Source organism: Nipponia nippon, unplaced genomic scaffold (assembly GCF_047370975.1).
Source record: "Nipponia nippon isolate SJK-2023a ecotype South Korea unplaced genomic scaffold, ASM4737097v1 scaffold_23, whole genome shotgun sequence".
Classification (NCBI taxonomy): domain Eukaryota; kingdom Metazoa; phylum Chordata; class Aves; order Pelecaniformes; family Threskiornithidae; genus Nipponia; species Nipponia nippon.
The window spans coordinates 5,591,480-5,603,824 of NW_028262340.1; the positions used below are offsets into that span (position 1 = coordinate 5,591,480).

Here is a 12,345-nt window from a genome sequence, read left to right on the forward strand (position 1 = left end):
ACAATGGCTATGTAGAAGAGTTGTGGCGCTAAGGGAGCGGTCGAAATTGATTAAGAGACAATTTTGAAAGAGAAAGTTTTGAAGGGAGAAAATTGCATCCCTTGAAGAGGCCATTCTGGCTGAATATTGGGATAATGGTGTTACTTCTCTGAGCTGAGCAAACGATTTCAAGTAATGGATGGTCTGCACAAGATTCCTGGTTTCATCAGGAATAATGCAGCTGTGAACTTTTGCAGATAATTACTGTTCTTTAGGTTGTTAATGAGTGCCTGCTTGTGAGAGGGGGAATTGCTGCAAGCTTTAGAAAAGCCAGTTGTTTAGGCTTGTTTGGGATGTGAAGGTCACAATGTTAAGTTTGAAACCTGGCTTGTGAAATCTGGTTCCACTAAGAGCAATCTGAAAACCCTGGAGTTTCTGGATTGTGAATCAAAAGCTTTAGTGTATGTGTAGGCAACTCCAATGGATTTTTTCCAGCAGAGATGAGAAAGAGTTGATAAGACTTCTCATAAGGCATTGAGGAACCTTCGTTGGAATGATTGGAGTGGTCTGATGTCCTTTGCAGAGGAGGAATTCAAACCGAAACGGGTTGAGGTTGGCAGGGGGATGATGAGAGGAATGGAGGGGTGTATCTTAGAGTGAAAGCACAGGGTTTATTTAGCCTGGCAAACGGGGTGGCAAGGGGATCTAATTATTCTCTGTAAATATGTCAAGACCAGGTGAAAACAAAACAGGGAGAATGACTGTTTAAGCTAACAGAAAATGTTGGTATGAAAACAAGTGGGTGTAAACTGGCCATGAAATAATTTCATGTTGGAAATTACAACAATGGTTATAATCACCAAAGCACTAAGGCTCTAATGCAAATCTTCTCGTGTGAAGTACAGGACAAGAGAATGGCAGAAGTATTGCCTGGTGATGCCAGGAATCTCCCTCTTCCTAGCACAGAAACTTTCTCCTCATTCCAGCAGGTGTTAGAAGGTTAAACTGTACTTTTAAGTGGATCTGGCTAATGTACTCTGGAATATTCTGGTTAAGATCTGTTGCAGGAAAGTGGTGAGCAGCCTGTCAGACAAAGATAGACCCTGTTACTAACTGATTATTTCTACAAATGCTTGGTCATTTATCTGTTCTTTGTATTAATGACTCATCATGGCTCTAACCTTTATTCTGAGTCTTCAATTATTGCTGTTTAAGAAGCACCCCGTACTTCTGGTCCTGGAGGTGGCTAATACTATGTCATCTAGATAAAATACTTGATTCCAAGCAGATGGATGAGAGCGTCTCTGTTCCTGTGTGTAGTGCTAGAGAGAAGAGGCCACATCCTGTGTCCTGGAGATATGTGGAAACACCTGCAGCCTCTGGCTTTGCTTAAAACATCACTGTTGGGCTCATCGTCTCAGAGCCCTGTTGCTAAAAGGCCGTAGGCCAAAATTCAGGCCCAAATTGTGTGTGTAAGGCTCATTGCTAACAAGTCACACCTGCCTGCTTTGGTCTGGGGATGTCGCTTCTCTTTCCTTGTCTCCTGCTGCCTCTTCCAGACCACTTTCCTTGGTTTCTTGCAATGCCCAGTATTTGGCAGAAAACAGCAAACAACTGGTGTTGCTGAATACCGAAGGCATGATGTAGTGAAGGAAGGAAATTAATTGTGACTCTTAGTGAAGGCACACAGTAGAAAGCTAGTTTGTCTGCAACATTGCCAGACTCTATTAACTAGTTGTTTAGCATTCAAAGAAATTTCTGTGTGTATATATAAAACCAAGAGTATTTTTTCTTCCCTTTCTTTTTTTTGTTAAGGCTGCCCTGTAATGAAGCTGCAGTTGAGCTGTTGCATGTGTGCCTTTGCCTAGCAACTGTGCCTAGCAACGTCACGGCATCGCAGCGAACCCAGCGTTGGCGACGGAGCCGCTGGCTGTCAGGGCGCTGGTTAGAATGGTAATTTGTGATGAAAGATACTAGAGCCTCTTTTCATGAGGCTTGCAAAGCCTCGCTCTTAATTTCTTGACCTTCAGGATTCCTTGAATACCTACAGGCAGCTTTCTGCCACTGCCCTGCAAAAATCAGATGAGCTGAGAGTTGCCTGGTAGCTAAGCTGTTATATGGTATGTGGGGCTTTGAAACCTTTTTCATTAGTGTTTCAGCCAAGTCGCGTTGCCTTGCGCTTGAGGTGAGGTAGACTACGTGCACGTGAACAATTCCTGTAATGCAGCCGAGGCACCGTAATTCCAACTGAATCTGAAGCTGCCATGTGTAACACCCTTCTGCAGTAACAGAGGGGCAAGACTTAAAATGTTACATCTGCACTGGGAAGTGGATCTGCTTCTGTTAGAAATAATTCTGGGGGAGAAACCCGAGTGTATGCTTAAAGTATAGCCAGCTGTGGCTGCGTAATTTGTTTTTAAAGTGTTTAAAGGTCTTGTTTCTTCCTAGGGTATTTGGCTTGGAGGTTTTTTGTTTGTTTGGGATTTTTAAAATCTTAGTGTGTGGGTGTATTTCAGCCAAGGTTCCTTAAAGCCCCATTAAGATGAGTCCACAGTAACTTGTGAAGTGCAATGGAAGAATGAATGTCCTTCATTCCAACGCAAACAAAGGACAGGAAATAAAGTACTGCTCCTCACTTTTGTCATAAGACAGAAGTGCATGTAGTTAGAACAGGGTACAACAAGGAACCAGAGCAGCACAAGCTAAACTGGCTGGTTTGGCCTGCCTGGTGAAAGCTTACAGCAGTGGGTGTTGGGCTCTGTAGCAGACATGTGAACCTTGAACATGTCTGGATATACTGGGCAGACGAAAGTCCCTCCCTTGCTGACGGTTCTGAGTGCACTGTTAGTGTAAGGCTCCTGCCTGCTACCTCACAAGGTGGTTTTTCCTCTTGTGAGGCAAGTCACCAGATTTTTTTTATGGTCATCTGAGATAGGGTGGTTATTTTGTGCTAAAGAATGCTGATGAGAGGCACAGAAGAGTGAGGAACTTCTGTAACCAGGCTCATCTCTGGCATGGATTTGCAGTCAGCAGGCATGTTTGTACTGTGTAATGCAGTAAAGTGCTAGAGATTCTCCTCCTGGTGTTGACAGTGCTGCTATTTCCATGTGGCATAGTGCTCTGGAGAGGCCAGCTTGAATCCCGTTAGGGTACAGCTGTGCTAGCACTGTGGTGTCCTCAGGCTGCAGGGAGGGATGGGATGGTGTTCTGGATACCGCTGCCAGGCTGAGACTTGCCTACTGCCAGCAAAGATTGCCCCACTGCAGGCTTAGTAGCTTGGTTGCAGCTCTGAGTTGTATATCTTACTGATACCATCTTTTGACTGATTCCATGACGCTTTGGGTGCGGTAGCCTAGCATGAGTTACAGGCTAGGGTCTTTAGTCTGGCTCCACATATGCTCCAGGTCCTCCTGTATTCACTGTGAATGGCTATGTGGAAGACTTGTCTCCAAGTGGAGCTCAGCAATTGAACTTGGTGTGTTTCATGAGCTAAGTGCCGTTCCTTTGCCAGGTGCTTCTCTTTCACATGTGAGGAGGTGAAAAATCTGCCAGTTCCCCGCAGGACTGGAGGGGAGTACCATCATCCAGATGGGAGAAAGCACAGCCTGGAGGGGTGGGGAGTGTGAGATGTTCCTGGTTCTGTTCGTGTTCAGTACGAACTGCAAATGTTTCAGGTAGCCATACCGCTGCCTTTGATTTACATGATGCTGATTGTATGGGATAGAGTAGGAAGAATCATAAATACCAGGTTGGAAGAGACCTCAAGGATCATCTGGTCCAACCTTTCTAGCACTTTCTAGCACAAGAAACAGAGATCTTCAATTTATATGACGAATCTTATTCTTGAGTCCCTTGCTCTGGTTTCAAGCCAAGTACAGAGAGATGCCAGTGTGGCAAATCTTCACTCGTAGCTGTTGAGAAAGCTTAACTCTGCTTAAAGCAGGGTGAGCTGTAGTATATTTAGCCTTGCTGACAAGATTCCTATGCTTTGTTCATTGTTAAAAGGTTCAGGGTTTTCTTTCTTTCTGCGTGCACTCCTTGCATCAACAAACTCTGCTTGCTTGGCTAAACACGATCTCTGTAGGTCAGTAGAGCGTGGAAACAATCTCTTCTTTTGTGATACAGTCAGAACAGGCAGAGCCCATTTCACTACTTTGTTCGACGCGTGCATGTTTCGGGAGCCTTCCAGATGAAGCAATCAATGTGGTCTTTGTCACCATGTTTTCAAGGAAGATGGTGAAAACTGAGATTTGGTGAAAAGACACTGAGGATTCTGTGTTGTGGAGTAATTTAGTAATTTAAATTCCTCATCAGTATTGGTCAACCAAAGTTTTCTTTGTTATGCATGTTTGAACTGTCTTCTAATGTATCAATTGCTATCCACTGGTTATTAGATCAGGTGGTGCACGAGGCGGTATGCATGCCTGTGTGTCTCTAACTAGCTAACTTGAGTTAGTGCAAATAAAATGCAATCTTTTTTTTAAGATCATTGCTGTAAATAGTCAGGAAAATACATATTCATTGATGTGTCTTGATGAACACAGACTTCTCTAATATTTACTTTGGTACTGCTTATATTAAAAAGAAGTGTTACCAGGGAATTTCTAGATGCTTATTAAAATAATGCCAAAGTAATTTTTTAATATCTTCTAATATTAGTCCTTAAGCCCTCCTGCCTCCCCTTCTAACGGTAAAAGAGGAGGGAATCCATCTCCCTCTCCGCTCACTGTGTGGAAGTCTTTGCTCCTAAACACTTGTCCTGTTTTCTAGCTTGCTTTGATTCTGTTTAGATTGTAAGCTTTACAGATGGTAAAGTGGTATATAAATCTGCAGGAGTGATTGAGAAAGATATAGCATGCACCTGGGGAAAGCCAGCATGACACTGTAATGTCTCTTTGATAACCCAACAGGAGTATGTGTTGTGGTATTCACTACAGAACAGCTCAAGTTCTTACCAGCTACACAACCGGCAGTGTGATTTTCCGCACCCCTTTGATAGCAATCTTTTTATTAAAAAAAAATAAAAAAAAAAATCTGGTGAGGGTCTTGAAGACTGAAGTCCCTTCTGTTTCTAGCTCATTCCAGGGTAGGGCTGAAGCAAGCTGGCAGGGGACAGCCTGTGTCAGGTCAGCATGCCATGCTACCCTCCCTCTTTCCCTCTGTTAAGAACAGAGGACTTCAGCCTCAAGGGAGAATCTGGCAGCTGCTATTATGACGAGTGTACTCACTTAGGCAATTTCTAGCTTAACCAAATGAGGCATTACTTTCAGCAGCTGAAGTCTCTGGCCTCTCAGCATGTCAGGGGACTGCAGTGCAGCTGTAAGACAGGACATATGTGCAGTGTCATGTTCTTGTGATTTCAAGTTTTGTCCCACAATGGCTTTTGATGTTACCTGAAATGGGATGTTTCCTTTTTTCTCTACAGCGTGTCAGAACTCCTCTGACCTTGCTATTGGAAGTACATGCCCTTTCAAGGTTCAGTCATGAAATATAAAACCAAAGCGTAATAAAACAGAAAAGACTTTCTTCAAAGGAGCAGGTTAGCTTGGCATAGAGGAGGCAATGTACCAGTGGGGGTGACAGTTGGCATCCCAACCATATGGATGAGGCAGTGTTCAGCTTGGGCTTAGCTGCAGCACTCTGTCTGGTTCTTGACTTCACACTTCGGGACAGATACAGAACAGCTGGGGAGAGTCCAGAACCTCAGTGGGGGTTCAGAAATATCATTGAACAAGGAAGCATTGAACAGATTGGGTTCATTGATTCTGTGATAGTGCCTTCCAAGATTTTTGGATCTGTTGACCTCAACATTTCCAGTGTTGGGTGCCTTTATTTCTATGTAGGTGCTTACTGCATTTCTAGAGTATTTAAAATAATAGACATGAGACTATTTTCCTTTCCTGCCTTTCACAGATGCCCACAGGCATTATGAGCTTCAGGTTGAAAATCACCTGTCTCAGGAGAGGATGGCTGGGGACAATAAACTGTTCTTTCAGTACAGCGTAGGTGGGAGAAAATGCCATGGTCTAAAGTAATATCAGGATGAATCTGGGCCAGACGTTAAGGAAATGGAGAGCTCAATGCTTTTGTCCAGGTTTTTCCTAATCCGAAATGTGTGTCATTTCTAAGATATGTTGGAAATGTTACAGGATCACAGAGCAGTGTGGCAATGTGTGAGGATGGTGCAGTGGCAGCTGGAAGTTCCAGGCTTCCCTTTCCTCTTCCTTGCAAGTATTTGTAGTTTCCAGCTGTAAGGTGATTTGGTAGGAGCTCTTGCTGGGGAACTCCAAGGTCAGCAATGGGCCTAGAAATCCCAAACATGTATAGGAAATGTGCATAATTTTCCAAGACAAATGTTTTGGTTGGCAGAGAAGGGAAGGCACATGTGGGAAAAACTAAATACATTATTACAGCATCTACACACCACCATCATCTTTTCTGTTCCTCTCTTCTTTCTACTTGAGAAGCCCTTAAAATTGAATTGTTATGCTAACGTTGGAACAATGCCTAAATGTAACAGATCTCTTCAATAACAGTCTAAGAGCCTGGGCAGCACTAAAAGGGACAAAGTGATGACAGAGTGGGAGTGAAAGACTGTTGGAATGGAAGGGAAGTAACGTCTCTCTCCAGAGAACTGGAGGTGACTAAGTTGGTTTCGGGAGTGATATGTTTGATTTGCGGTATCACGGTATTGTGCCATCCTGCTGAAAACTCGCACAATGCTTTTGATTTGAGGTGGATGTTATAATTCTTTCTGGACTTGGCAGTAGTGTCATGAGCTGGGTTCAGATAAAATGCATGTTCTTTGCCCTTGCATTCTTCAGTTTATCACTCCATGTGTTCAGAGAGAAAAAGGCACTGGCTATCTGAGATGTAAATCATCCCCTTGATGATGTTCTTGGATCCACTGGCTTTTGATGAAAAGTTATAGTTAATGGAATGTCTCTGCATTATTTATTACCCAGAAGGCTTTGATATAAGACTGTAGGTTAAGTTAAAACTATGAAAAGGTGAATACTTAGGGAAACAAGGCTTAGATTTATGAAGTGTGAAGGTACTTTCCCTGTTTGTTCACTTAAATTGTGTGAGCAAGAGAGTCAAAGCTAGGCTCTGGGTAAACTACTTATGGTTTGCCATTGTCTGAAATGATTTAGAAGGCTACTGTGTAAGGACGCATAATTAGTTGCTGATAAATGATTCAAAACAGTAAACATTGGGAAGAGGAACATTTTTCCTATTTAGATGGCAGATCAAACAATGTTTAAAAAAATTTGAGTTCTTGAAGATGAACTGTTCAATACAGAAGTGAATTTTTAGTATTTTCTTTTTGGGGAGAAGGTTGTGAAAAGACCTGTGTGAAGAAGCTAGCTGTGAACCTTTCACAACCCACTCCTGACACCCCCAGTTCTGAGGCCCCTTCAGGACAGGGTTTGTGCCTTCATGTGAAGCAGAGCCTTCAGCAGGGACTTGAGGTCTTGATCCTGTTCGTGGCAGGTACTCAGTTCTGTGAGAAGGTGAATGAGTCGTGTGGTTTCACATGTGCCATCCCGCAACGAAAGCTGGGGCACTTCTGCACCGAGTTTGGCTGTTTTAACTGTGTGTCTCCATCCTTGAGCTCTACCCTACTCGTCACAGCCTCCAAAGGTGCTCTCAGGGGGTGCTTAAAACCTGTGTCAGCATTTGAGTGCTGTTTCTGAGTTGGGATCTGGTGTCTTGGTTTGAAGAACTTTATGCAATGAAGGTGAATGACTCTGGACATTAATGTAAATAGAGAAAAACTGAAAAGTTGCTGATGTATGAGCAGGATTTGCCCCTGGTATTTTAGGCCAGGATGGAATATATGTGTGTGTGTGCAGGTTATGGATTTCAGTTTTCTTGGGGAAAGGTTTTTTTTTTTTTTACGTTCATCTGTTCCATTGAATAGGCTAGAACAACACAAAATAGAAACATTTGTGCCTAAGTAACAATAACTAAAGAAAATGACAATACCAAAAACTACTGCATTAAGGAGAGGACAGCCATGTATCACCAATAGATGATACTGCTGAGAGTGAGTCAGTGTATGTGACTTGATATTTGTTCCTTTTGAATTGTGCAGTGACCATACATCAGTGTTTGCTAAATTAAATTTCTTTTCTGCTGAGAAACAAAGTGCATCAACTTACATTTTAGGAAGCACTTCAGAAATAAATTCTGTTTTCCCTCTCTCTAAAGTATTGCTTCCTTAGATATTAGTATGGTGTAAATCAACATAGTTAAAATACTTCCTTGATTTACACCACCATGGATCTGGCCTGGTAAATTTAAGGAATTGAAAGTAGGTGGAAGATGATGTTTTGTACCCATTTCCTTTGCACTTGTAATGTCAGACAATGCCTTTGTTTGTTATTTGGCTTCTGACAACTTGATGAAGATTTGTAGTGACAGAATCTGAATGTACGAGTTTATCTGAGTCTGTAGAGCTGCTGAAATTCTATGTCAAGTCATGAAACCCAGTCCCAGCCAGGGGCTTGAAGGGTACAGCAGCCGGGGCAGCTCAATCCTGTGTGTAAGTGTTGCTTATTTGAAGGAAATAACAAAATTCTGTTGCTATGAATGTGCTCGAATGATTGAGTCTCCTCTTTCATAAATGCAACCTAGTTAGTTTTGATCAATGTGCAGTGACCATCATGACTGCCAGTCATGAGAGCCAGTTAATGCTACCCACGCTGTAGTCATTGGAGGGTGAACCGGTTCTGCTCCAGAACTCACCTAGCCCTGTTGCATTAGACAGAGGCCACTCTAAAGCTGGAGTGACGGACACGAGAATGGTCCCATGCTCATGTGTCTGAACAACTTCAGATACGCAGTGTAAATAAACCTTCCACTAGCTTCTGTTGCTGGTCATGTAGCTTGTGCTGTCAAAAGAAGTCTTGGTTTTGGAGTACAAGGACGTTCTTCCTGCCCTCCTTGTGGCAAGAGGCTGATCGATACCCCGAATGAAGCTTGAGGGGTTTGCAGCTTTCCTGCTTAAGCAAGAGGCAGCCAGAGCTGTATTCAGCTGATATTTATTTTTTGCTTAAGTGTCCAGTCATGTCACGTTTTGTGGCATGTGGATTAACTCTGTATTATAAAATGCCCCAGGCAGCCCATATTTGTTAAAAATGCAGTTCTTCTATGGGCATATTGCAAAGTAAATATTTCATCATTTTCCTTGTGCGTATGAACCAGAAGGGAAGCTGATTAGTCTGGTTACGTTGTTCAAGCAGTGTATATTGCACAAAGTAAGGGGAGACTGGTAAAGCTGACTTTTATGCTTGATTGTTGAGGAAGTGGTGGGTGCTGCTGGATAAAGATGTTTTTCTGCAAAGCCCCGAGCCCTCCCCTAGTGTGGGTTTCCTCGGGTTGTGTTTTTTTTCCTCCCCCATAGGTTGTGGTCCCTTTGGAGAAGGGCTCTGCCCACTGAACAGTGCCAAGTATGATAATGCCTTCGTCCTTGTCTGGAAGCTTTAAGTGCTACTGGAATAAAATTACACTGATGCATTAATTAAAAAGAGATACTCTCATAATAAACCACTTTCCAGAATTGAAAATAGCAGGTTGCATTGGCAAGTTAGAATTAGCTCCGTTCTCAGACTGGTCATCTCATCACAAAATAGGACATGTGCCCACAAATGCATATCCACTGATAAGTTTTGTGTTGGTGTTATACCTTCAGAAAGTATGAGTCCATGAATAATAGTATTAGAAGCTTGGAATGTCTACATAAATATTTACGCTGTCACACTGAGCCTTCTGGTGGCTGACATTGGATCCCTTAGCTTTGTGTATTTACCTTTCTCCTTTGCTGTGGTAGCTTTCGAATAGAGTGGCAAATTGAGAGGGGCAAATGTTCTGGAAGGGCTGTAATTCCTCTGCTGCCAGGGCTGGTGGTTAATCTGTAGAGGGTGTAAAGAAGGTGGTCTCTGGGTACAGCTCGTCCTGCCATTGCTACTGTTCTTGCAGTGACCTGGTGTAGCCCCATCAGAGCTGAGGTCAAGGGCAAGGCAAGTGGTTGACTGATCCACGAGGAAGCTGCTGCCTTCCCATTGCTTGAGTAAGGAGCGTGGAGCTGCCTCGTGTCAAACTTCTGGGCTGGAGAGAACGCTCCAGAAATTTTGGCAGAATGTTGTCCTCTGTCAAACATGAATTCACCTGGAACAGACACTGGCGTTGTCCTTCCGTACCTTTCTATGTATTCATGCTCCTGGGCCAAAGTGATAAAGAATTGTTTTTGCAGGTCTTCAGAGGAGAGACTGAGTGTTTCCTTGTCGTGTACTTTAGAATTTAGATAAGGCTTTGTCAGTGAAGCCTGAGCTGAACTAACTCAAACCTGAAAGCAAATTATAGCATATGCATAAATTCTCTGGGGCTTCCTGGATCTCTTTTCTGTGCCTGCTGACTTCTTCCAGCAGTGTCCAATATAAATGAAGTTCCTTACTATTACAGTTGATGAAGAATATATTGGTTTCCAGATTGTCAGCTTTTGGAAAACTAATTTTTGTTTGCAATAAGCAATTTTCTTTTAGCTGTGTCCAAAGCACAGCTTGGTCAGAATCGTGAACGCACAAATATTTCAGTAGATTGATTTGATATGTCGTAAAACTGTGTCCTATTTTTCTATTATGTATTTGTTTTTCTTCAGCCTTTGTTCTTTGTTTTAAGCAAAGACAGTATAAATTTATATTGATCTTAAGGCTTGTTGCCCTTCATATGACCTTGGAAGTATTTGGAACAATGTTTCTCTGACCTTGAATTTATTTTCTGAACTTCATGCAACATCAGTAGCTTTTATACCATCAGGAAATGGAGAGATACAGCCTTTTTAATTTTCCAGTTTCCTTAAATTGTTCTGATGACATTTACTTATGATTAAAATAAAAAATGTGCAGTAGAGACAGATTCAGTATCCCCACATTGCCTATTGAGTGCCAGTCTGGTTGAAGAAAAGAGGATGTGATTGAGTTTTAGAGAACTGAAGCTTACAGATTTTTGCCAGTCTCTGAGTTATTAAACTAAACCTGGCCTAATTTTGCCACTCTGTGATAATGGTAATGCTCCTCGTCCTGTGCAGCTTTCTAGAACCAAGTTAATGCATCCTTTCAGTGAACTCTACAAAGAAATGGAACTGCAGTGGAGGAGGGAGGTAGATTTCACTCTTGTATGTATTTTGTATTGACAAAATGCACTGAGAGGCAGATGCCAGGTGCTATAGAAAGGTAAAGTACTTTAGTCTACCCTTGTTAACGAGTTAGGTGCCTAGCTCAGTTTTAGTCCCTGGTGGATTATGGGGCTGTCTTAACTCTCATTGATATAATAAACATGATACAAAAAGATTCCCAGGGTAGTAAATACAATTGACCATTTTAGATTCTTACAGGTGTGAACTTCCTCTTGCAGAGAGAAGTTCCACTAAGCATTTTTGCACCAAAGTAGGTCAGTCTAATTATAATTGGCTTTAATGAGCACTACTCTGCAGTTCTTTACCTGTAGCTGGTTGGCACTCAAAAGTGCAAATGCCATTGCTGCCTTTGAAAAAAGCAATGAGAAATCAAAGAAGTAATTTCTCATCTAATTCATTTCAACTTGAAAGCCTTGGTTATCTACGTAAGCAGGGGTAAACAATCCAGCATCAGTAAGAAAAGCCAGAGCAAATGCAGGCAGCAGTGATCAGCAGCTCTGATGCCGGCCATAGGATAAAGGTGAAGTTCTGCTTTTGGTCTCACAATGGTTGCCTTGCAAACTGCCTGGAATTGAGCTTTGGTGTGGAGGAGTTATTCCATTGAAGTCAGTAGGAGTTAGACCAGTTTGGAGTGATTTTTTTCTTTGTGCCTCAAAAGACATTGGGGTAAAGTAGCAGTGAAGAGGGAGGAAAACACTAAGGAGAATTTGTCACTTAGGCTGTTCCTGAAACATACTTATGTACCTGTTTCCCCAGAGAGAAGAAAATCCCATATATCCAGAAATTGTACATCACGGCAGTTGATCTTTATCTTTGGGATGGAGTGTTCACAGGTTCTGCTTTGGGGAAGGAAAATAGATTTGAGGGAGGTGTTAAGTATTTAGCTGGTGGGTACAGGACTGGGCTTTTGATCTCAGAAGATGTAGCTCTACAGCAGCTCCTTAGGAATACTGCTTGGAAGACACTTGCTGTGTGTCGAGCCTGCATGAGGAGCTGAAACCTTTCAGAACTGGGTGAGAGAAAACAAAGCAGCCTGTGAAGGCTGGGTCTAGCCAACAATTTCTTTCCGATGTACCCCTGTCAGGTCTAACAGGGCTATGTAGTGTTACTGGTGAAGGCAGCTCTGGGCCACCGTCCATATTGCTTTGCCAGTTTGGGGTACGCAG

At 42.6% G+C, this 12,345-nt stretch overlaps 1 protein-coding gene across 1 annotated transcript in view; it reads left to right on the forward strand.

Moving 5' to 3' along the window:
• Nucleotides 1-12,345, forward strand: part of CSMD2 (CUB and Sushi multiple domains 2) — a 345,266-nt gene that overhangs the window by 55,227 nt on the left and 277,694 nt on the right. The gene's annotated exons all lie outside the window — the stretch shown is intronic.